At 36.4% G+C, this 9,435-nt stretch overlaps 1 protein-coding gene across 3 annotated transcripts in view; it reads left to right on the forward strand.

Annotated features, from left to right (window-relative positions):
* Positions 1-2,928: 2,928 nt before the first annotated feature.
* LOC122057756 (OVARIAN TUMOR DOMAIN-containing deubiquitinating enzyme 12-like) overlaps positions 2,929-9,435 on the forward strand; it is a 25,440-nt gene continuing 18,933 nt past the window's right edge. For 2 of the 3 annotated variants that reach the window (XM_042620003.1, XM_042620005.1), the window contains exon 1: positions 2,929-3,118. The gene's annotated coding sequence lies outside the window, so the exon portion shown is untranslated. Of the gene's footprint in view, positions 3,119-5,408; positions 5,549-9,435 lie in introns of all 3 variants that reach the window. The other variant, XM_042620004.1, reaches the window with a different exon arrangement.

Here is a 9,435-nt window from a genome sequence, read left to right on the forward strand (position 1 = left end):
AAAAATTAAAAAGGAGAAAAATCGTTTTGAATAAGCAAAATTTAAAAACCTAATAAAATGGTTTCCATATCTAAAACCGATTATCGAATGATTCAATTTCAGTTTTACCTTTAAAAAATTCTTGCAACAAATCTAATCATTGCCATTGAAATCGAATTGTTTAACACCCTTACTCTAAAGCAATAATCAATTATTTTTCTATGTTTGTCTATGTACCCTCTTGTAAACAAATGCTGAAAAATATTTCAATGAGGAAAATTTACATGCCATTTTTCCATGTAAAATTTTACATGTCAAAATTTTATATGTAAAATTTTATATCGAAACAAACAGAGCCTTTGTTTGTCAAACAGTGAAATTGGTTCCCTCCTCCCCCGACTAGATAAACTATTCCCAAATGTGGATATAAAAAAAGGAAAAAAGGTATGGCAAAAGGCTTCCTACACACAAGGATTATGAATCTTTTTCAGTGTATATATCATTTTTTAGCCATGTTGACTAGTGATTTGGTGGGCTAACTATTAGATAACTTTAGCACCTCCCTAGTAGGCCATTTATCAAATTTGCTTGCGTACGTATCTCAGCCATATGACCTACACTATATCAAATTACCCCATTATTTTTCAATTTTGAAGTTATTTATATACCCTCCTTATGTAATGATGTGTATCCATGCATTCCTAAATGGACCATGAAAATAAAAATAAGCCTTTATATAATATATTATTTTTGCCATACATATATATATATATATATAGCTCATTGCTAATGCTAACATGAGTAGTGTTTTTGTATATTTAATTCCCACCCAACAATGTCCAAATCTAAAAAGATGGAGACTGTTGTAACCCCACACTCTCCCCCCCCCCCCAAAAATAATAATAATAATAAATAAATAAATAAAATGAAAAAGAATGTTCTATGATTAGCAAAGTTTGAAAATATCTAAGTAGGCATGCGACTCGTCTTTGACTAATCGATATGGCCTGGGCCATGGCTTTTTTTAATTTTAATTTTTTATTTTTATGTAGAGCATTCTTTGAGTTAGCGGTATGGAGAATCCAACAATCAAGAAACGGTTAAAGTTTGTTAACTGGGGCATTCGAGGAGAGAGATATAGATAGAAGCTGTTTTTTTTTTGGTTGAAAGAGATAGAAGCTGTTGACATTACACATACTCCCCCCCCTCCCCCCTCCCCCTCCCCCCTCCCCCCCTTTTTATATATATTTTTTTAATTTAAGCATGGTAGATGGTTTGGCATGGATTGGGTTGTTGGAAATTTGGAATATATTGCTCAACCGTAAACCCCGCAGTCCCACTCATTCATCAACTTGATCGAAAATGCCAAATTGATCTTAGGTGGTGGAGGAATATAATTATATGGTCCATGTTTTGGCAGGGATGGGTGGAGTCGGTATCAACTATAAAGATGGGGTTTACTATTTAGGTCATTAAATTAGATGAAGTGAACCCACTACAAATGGATGGGCACAGTTTGGGCTAACAATAACTATTAAATAATTGATTAGATGATATACACTAAATTCACGGATTAAATTAGCTTATCCTCGTTAGGCATTAGATTTTTAGACCTAAAAATATAGCTTATAGAAATCCTAAAATAGGTAGAGATGGCCTATTCTATTAAATTATAGAGGAAGCTTATCTACCTGGTTGCGTAGCCCATATGCATAGACAAAGAGGGAGGGGTGGGAGGGAATGACCTTGATGCCTTTACGTGCCTCCTCATTGGTCCTTGTGCTGGTGTATGGAGCACTCGATTAGGTAGCTTTCTTCTTCCCTAAATTCTACCAAAGAAAGGTACATTGCAGTATAGCACGAGGCTTCTACCACTATAGGGTCTAGGGAGGATCGTAATGTAGGAACCCGACCCTCTCTAGTGCACTAGTGCCCCAAGCATGCATATGAGGGCTAGGTGTGTCTGTCTGAGTGTTGCCAACCCCTTGTTGATCCCCTTACACACCCCTCTCATTGGCCCCTACGTCGGTGTATGAACCACTTGACTAGACAGCGTTCTTATTCCCTAAATTATAACAAAAAGAGTACATAGTATGAGGTTTCCATCACTATAGGGTTTGGGGAGGATCAGAACCATATCCTCTCTAGTGCGCTAGTGCCCCAAGCAAGCATATGAAGACTAGGTTTGTGTGCCGGAGTGCTGCCAATGCTTTGTTGATGCCCTTTCACACCCCCTCATTGGCCCCTGTGTTGGTGTAAGGATCACTCGACCAGGTGACGTTCTTCTTCCCTAATAAATTCTAACAAAGGGGTACATACCACGAGGCTCCCCCCCATTGCATGGTCTGGGGAGGATCATAATGTAGGAGCCAGATCTTCTCTAGTGTGCCAATGAATTAGGCATGCATCCAAGGGCTAGGTGTGTGTCAAGTGTTGCCAGCCGTCAAGTGTGTGCTAGATGTGTGAGAGAGGATCTCTCCCATAATATATGTAGTTTTATTCCCATTTCCTAAAGAGGTTGTTTCCCAACCCAAACCTTCTTCTATCCTATCAAATTCTACCCGTGATTAATCTGGATTCTTGCATCACCACCGTTCAACACGTGGTACTGCATATCATTGGTCCCCACTCGTATCATTCTCAATTTTTATTTAATAAGATTTTCTGTTAATTAAACAGCCTTTGCCTTTGATTGGATCACAAGGTTTCTTTTTCATGAGAGCGACTTGTTCCTATGCTCCCCCCATAAGAAACCTCGTACAGAAGGAAATCCTCCTGTGGACCCATGACATAAGAAAAGACGCCGTCCGATCATTCCTATCACAATTAATTAAACAATCACAGTGGCCCCCGCTTCGTTTGTCAAACGCCGCGATCACATATCGCCGTTTCCGTGGAGGCGTGGACTACCCGAATTGTTCAAAGAGGGGTCGCTTAAAATGACGGCAATTCCGTACGGTGAAAGCTAATCCGCGAATGTGTTTCAAGTCGATAATCGGTCAAGTTGTTCGAGATTTAACTATGTGGCGAGTGTATATAATGCTGTGTCACCGCCCACTATCGAATTTATCGTTTGGACGAAATCCTTTCATCGTCGTTATCTATTTACGTGGTTTACCGAGTTCTGTCTTCTTTGAAGGTGAAGATTTCTCATTATTCATTTTTTTTTCTCCATTAATCGATTTAAAGCTCTTCTGTTTGATTCTCTTGAAGCCTTTGAATTCATTAGTGGTTCTTTAGTTTTTCAATCTTGATTTGTCGTTTTAAGGAGGGCGGGATTGAATTATTCGATATTTAGAAGATTGATTTCATTAGGGTAAAGGGGTTGTATCTTGTTTTACGTGCTTTATTATGATCCAGGATTTTAACATTTGGGACTTGAGGTGAATCGGAATGATATTTCCTAAGGTTGCAACGATGATGATGATGATGATGATGGTTGTCACCTTCTTTTCCTTTTTTTGGGATTAGGATTCTTTACATAATTGATTTTTTCTCCATGGCTCTATCGTTTTGGGAAGGGTTCTGATGTTTTTATTATGGGAGACGGCTGTTTTGAGGTTCTGAAAGCCCTAGTTTGTTCTACTCGGGCTCTATAGTTAATTAGACTACGTTTTAGTTATTTGTTTTGAATTTAGGTGCAATGATTTTCATTAGTATTTTCTTTACAACTCAACTCAGCTTTATCCCAACTTAATGGTGTCGCTACGCATATTTTTTCCCCCATCAACCATATCTATTCAAAGCCATACTTGGTATTAGTTCTAAACTATGCATGTCTTTCCTCATCATTTCTCTTGCGAGTCATTTTAGGCCTACCTTCAGCTTTTTTAGTTCATTCAATCTGAATCAAATCACCTTTGCTACTAGTGCCTTCATAGGCCTCTGTTGCACATGTCCATGCACCTCAATTGTATTTCTTGTAACTTATTATGTGTTGGAGCTACTCCTAAATGAGTTTGAATTTTGTTCATTACTTATTTTATCTTTTCTAGTTTTACCACTCATCCATCTCAATGTCCTCAATTTAGCCACACTAAGTTTGTATGCTTTTTATTTTTTCACTGCTCAACATTCAGACCCATACATTATTGTTGGTCCTTTAAATTTTATTTTGACTTTTAGAGTAATATATATGAATCACATAACACTCCGGATGCACCCTTCTGCTTCATCCATCTAATTCTAATTCTTTGTGCAACATAAATCCTCTATTTCCTTTTTATTTATGGTTGAATCTAGGTATATAAAATTTTCACTTTGTTGTAACTCATTATCATTTATTTTCACCACCCCACATTCAGTCTCTTTGTTACTCTATTCACTCACCATATACTATTTTTTTATCCTTCTACTTATCTTATAATATTTTGATTTCGAGGTTGATCTCTATAATTCCAACTTGGTATTTGTTTCTGCTTTTGTTTATCCTAAAAAATAATATTGTTGACGAAAAGCATACACCAAGCGATTTGATATTGAATGTCTCTAGCCATCTCATCTAAAGATTCTAAACTAATATGTGCTCTAATCCTTGATGTAATCCTATTGTAATTGGAAATTCAACACCTTGAACCCCCCCGATCGTTTTTACTTTAGTCATTACACTATTATACATATATTTAAATATGTCAACATACTTCCTCGAAAACACATATTTTTTGTCATTTGCCATGTTAACTATCTAGGGATTTTATCATAAGTCTAGATCAATGAAGACCATTAAGATCATTCTTACTCCTATAATAATTTTTTCGCCTTGACAAATTCCATGAACTAATCTATCCTTGTGTTCCCAAAATTGTTTCTTAGTATTTTCATCTAATCCTATTTGGGTCCATAAGCATTAATTATATTGATTATCTCTTTCCCTAACACAAGTTTGATAGATATTACTCTATCACCAATTCTTTCAACATTTTGCAATTTATTTTTTAAAATTTATATCTATTGCTATTGCCACCCTGCTTCTGGCTTACCTAGTGCATGAGGCTTCCGCATGTCTGAGAACCCCCAGGGGGGAGAACTACACTGCCTTACCCCGAGAATGTTGCGGAGGGTGTTTCGACCACTTAACCACCAAGTTGCAATATTCTTACCTTACCGTTGGACCAAGCACCCCGTTTAATTCAAGATGCTAATATTGTCAACCTGCTTCTATTATTTGGATATCTATTGTACCAAAGTTTATAGTCATCTAATTCATCAAGTCTCTTGTATGCGAGCTATATTAATTCTTCTTCCTATTATTATATTTATTAATTCTAAATTATTTATCATTAAAGTTCCTATGTTTCAAGAGGCTAATTTCATTTTATGCTTTTGGACTAGCTTTGTTACGTTTGTCTTGAATTCTTGACCCATTTTGAAGAATGACACGCTCCGACATATTTTGGTGGCGACCTGAATGAGATTTTTTTTTCTCTTAGATCTATGATGGTAGCAGAGGGGTTGGGCCCGGAGCCTAGCACCGATCTCGTATGGGGGTGCGGGGGCGTTGTCCCCTGGTGCAATACAAACCAATCGACCGCAACTTGATAAATCGATATGACTTGGAGGAGTATATAATGTATTATATTGTGTTTTTTCATTTTAGGGTAACTGGGCCAGTTTTTTTGCCGCAATTTGGGTGTTCTTGAGGGAGATCTCCATTGTAACTTTTCTTCCAACATGGTGAATCATCTTCTTCTTAGCTCTAGGACGTAGCACACCACATCGGTGTGTGAACGTCATTAAATCTCTGTGCTGTGTGAATTTGTATTTGTTTTCTTCGTATTTGTTGGTGTTTGTTCTAACAAGCTTCTTTACACACTCCTTCATGGTACGAAAACCCTTACCCACTTGTCACTACAATCGGGTGAATTGGTGCGTCGCTTACAAGGAACGCCCTAGCTGACCCTTGCTCACTATTCACCACACTTGGTTCATAGTGCAATGTGTTACTTTCGGGGGACGCCGTTCTAGCTTAAGGTCGAAATTCTAAGTTTCACGTGAAAGGGTTTGCTGGAATTTTTTTTACATTGTTGGCTGCTGACCTGACGCACCAATCCTCCTTTATTTGGGCTTGCGACTGGCAGCATAAAACACTGTCAGGATTTCCATTAGTCTTTTCTTTGCTGATTGAAGTTTTGGAAAAATATTTTGGATGCTTGAGAGTTGAAAATTTTGGAAATGGGGCGAGGGATATATAGTGGTAGAATCCTGGGTGGTCATGCTGAGTCTTTGGCGATGGGAAGGCTTTAAGAGAATGCAAATTCTGTTTTTCCCACGTGACATTCTTTAGAATTCTGCCACCTTATCCTTTTTCTCAAAGACAAATTTATCTTCTTTATTCGTGGATCTACTTGTTTCCTAAATTGAGTAATGTTTATATTATTGGTGTGGTTCTATGGGCCATCTCACTGCATTCCGTTGGAAACTGATTCTGAGAGTAGTTTATGGATTTTCAAATTAAACTGTTGAAGAATTGTGCAATCAACTTGATGAGTTAATTTTTGTTAAAATGACTTGGCCTCTCCATTGCATGCCGGATGTCATACAGTATTGAGGAAAGTTACTGAATGCAAGATAAAATGATTTGAGTAGCAATATTGGGTTTTAAATATGGGTATGAACTGGGAAGTGATGCATATGGTTGTCATATTCTCTTTCATTTCTTGCTGTCTGTATCTAAATATTACAATCAAAGAGGTTGTGTACCATTATTTTGCTGACTAGCAATGGTTTTGTTGTATTAAATGCAAAATTAGCAAATTACAGAGATACAGCAGAAAACGGTGGACATTCTCTTAAACTGAATCTTTGGGAACAACATGAAAGAGTCATCTTTGGACATCAATGAGAACAGCCCAACAAAAACGAAACTTGATATAGTGCTTTAAATGATCACAAAGTGGAAGGCCATATTTTAGAAGTTCCTTTTGAGAACACTACTTTGCTTATATATCAGGAAAATGTCATCTTGCATAAATTTTGGCGTGAGAAGTAAGAATTATGGGTTGCTTTCAGGAAAGGCGAAGAGTTATCTGACACACTTTTTTCTCCCTTCTTCCTACTGAAGCTCTAACTAGTGTTATAAACGATCTTACTGTCGATTATGGGCAAGTTGACTAGACATGCATGGGATGAAATTCTACCCTTCATTTCTATATGCTGATGACAGTTTTGATTAATAGAACGGAGCAAGGGCTAAAATGGCAAGTTAGAATGAAGGAGAGATACTTTAGATTCTAAGATTTTAATATATGGTGTATACTGAAATAGAATATATGTAGTGCAATTTCAGTAAAGTTAGCAATAAGTAGAAGAGGGTTTAGTGGTTAAGATTGTTGATCAAGAGATGTCAAGAATGGCCGTCTTTGTTATCTAAGGAAAGAGGGAAAGATTGAAAAGGATGTTTCTCATAAAATTGACTGACATGGATGAGGTCGAGAAGAGCTTCTAGATGTTGTGTGACCAATGCCTTTATTACACTACATGATGATGTTGACATGAATGAATGGTGAGAATAGGAATGGTAAAACATTAATCAATGAACGTGCTAGAGGGAGCTTATGATTTATACTGATAGGTGAGAAGATATGGCAAGTCGATTGACTTGGTTGAGTTGGTTCATCCATGTAACAAAGACAACAAATGGACTGGGAAGAACTGATATAATTCAAATTGGAGGCAGAAAAGGGGTGATGGAAAAGGCTGGAGCTACCCTGGCTTGAAGTGGGGCAAGAAAGGACATGAGTTTTTATGATTTAGTAGCTGCTATGGTTTAAGGAGGGTTGAAGAGTTGAAAAAGATAAATGCATCTGTCATCAAGTTGGAATCAAACTTCAAAGAAGTTTGAACTATCAAGGCACAATTGGGACATTGTTGAAGTCAAAGATGTGGTACAGTAGGCATTAGGAACCCACCCCTATATATTGTATTCTTTGCAATAATATTGGTCTATTAACCTTTGTCAATTATTATAGCTCAACCGTTGGCTGTAGATCAAAAGATCTTCCATTTTAGCAGTTTTGCTCTTCAGATTTTTGTCACCACACAATTTGCTACTTATTTATGTTAAGGTCTTCTAATATTTTCCAGATTTTTACAGAACCAACTTAGGAGGATTTTTTTTTTAGTTTTTGTTATTAGGTGAATTACTATTGTCACAAAGGCCTTTTTATTTCCAAATGTCACAAAGTATCTATTTTGCCATGTGGACAAGAACTCCAGTTTGGCTCGATTACTGAAACTCAAAAGTCCTTGCTTCTCTTAAAGGATTAAAGTATCGGTGTTGGTTGTCGTATCGATCGGCCAAAATTAGGATATGTATCGGCGCACATAAATGGATAGGAAACACATTTTTATACACTTTTGTAAGAAAAATAGTTAAAAAAAGCTATTTATAACATGTATTATGTATAAACACTAAATTGAGAGTATCACACTAAGAATCCAAGGTTTGTAGTTGTCCCATAAATGTAAAATCCATGTTCCTGATCTTAATTTCTACTTTAGTTAGAGAAAAAAATAGTTGGCAGCAACTTTGGAGCAAAAACCTTAAAAAATTGTGTTTTATTGAAAAATGACTCATCTTGGCCATTATATGACCGTAGTGCACCGTATCAGTACGTATCGTACCGTATCGGTATGTATTAGTCAATACATATTGATATATACCGATATGTATATTTCATCTTGATTTTTTATTTTACATAGAGTATCAGTTTGTATCGATGGTGTGTCGGTCTGTGTTATAGGATAAATATTGATACAAAAGCATAGTTTTTAAGGCTGTAAGGCGATGGAAGCATTTGAGGGCCTTTCGGAGCGCCTTAGCGATAAGGCGGACATAAAGCGTCACCTTATTGACTAAAGCGTTCCTGTGTAATTTTTTTATAAAACTAATCTATTTGGCTCAAATCCTAGTTGAATCCTATTACTCATATGTTAAATAAATATTAAAGGTTCATATTCATACCAATGTAAGATATTCATCAAGAAAACAAATCAATAAAGTGAATAAACTAAGTTCATCTCCATTAATCATCATAACATATTAACATATAATATAAATACATAATTATGAAACAAAATTATAAATATAAAGAAAAGAAGACATAAAAAAATACAAGTATTTATTATACTTATCTCTATGATGCCAAAATGAGTGCCTAAGCCCTAAGGTCATCCATTATATTTCTATTCCTGTTAAAGAAGAATGAAGCTCACCGCTGCCGGAGCAAGCTCACTGTTGCCGGAGCATAATGGTCGTCTGGATCAGTGGTTCTTCTTTGTTCCTTGATTCCTTCTCAAAGCCCTTTCTTAAAACCCTTGACAAAATCCAAACCCTGTTTGTGAATCGTGTTTTTGTTTTGTTTGTTTTGGTTATTTTTGGTGGAGTAAAGCTGATCCCATACATCTCAAGTGTTAACAAAACCATACACCTACCAATAAAAAATCTATATTTGGAAT

Source organism: Macadamia integrifolia, chromosome 12 (assembly GCF_013358625.1).
Source record: "Macadamia integrifolia cultivar HAES 741 chromosome 12, SCU_Mint_v3, whole genome shotgun sequence".
Lineage (NCBI taxonomy): Eukaryota > Viridiplantae > Streptophyta > Magnoliopsida > Proteales > Proteaceae > Macadamia > Macadamia integrifolia.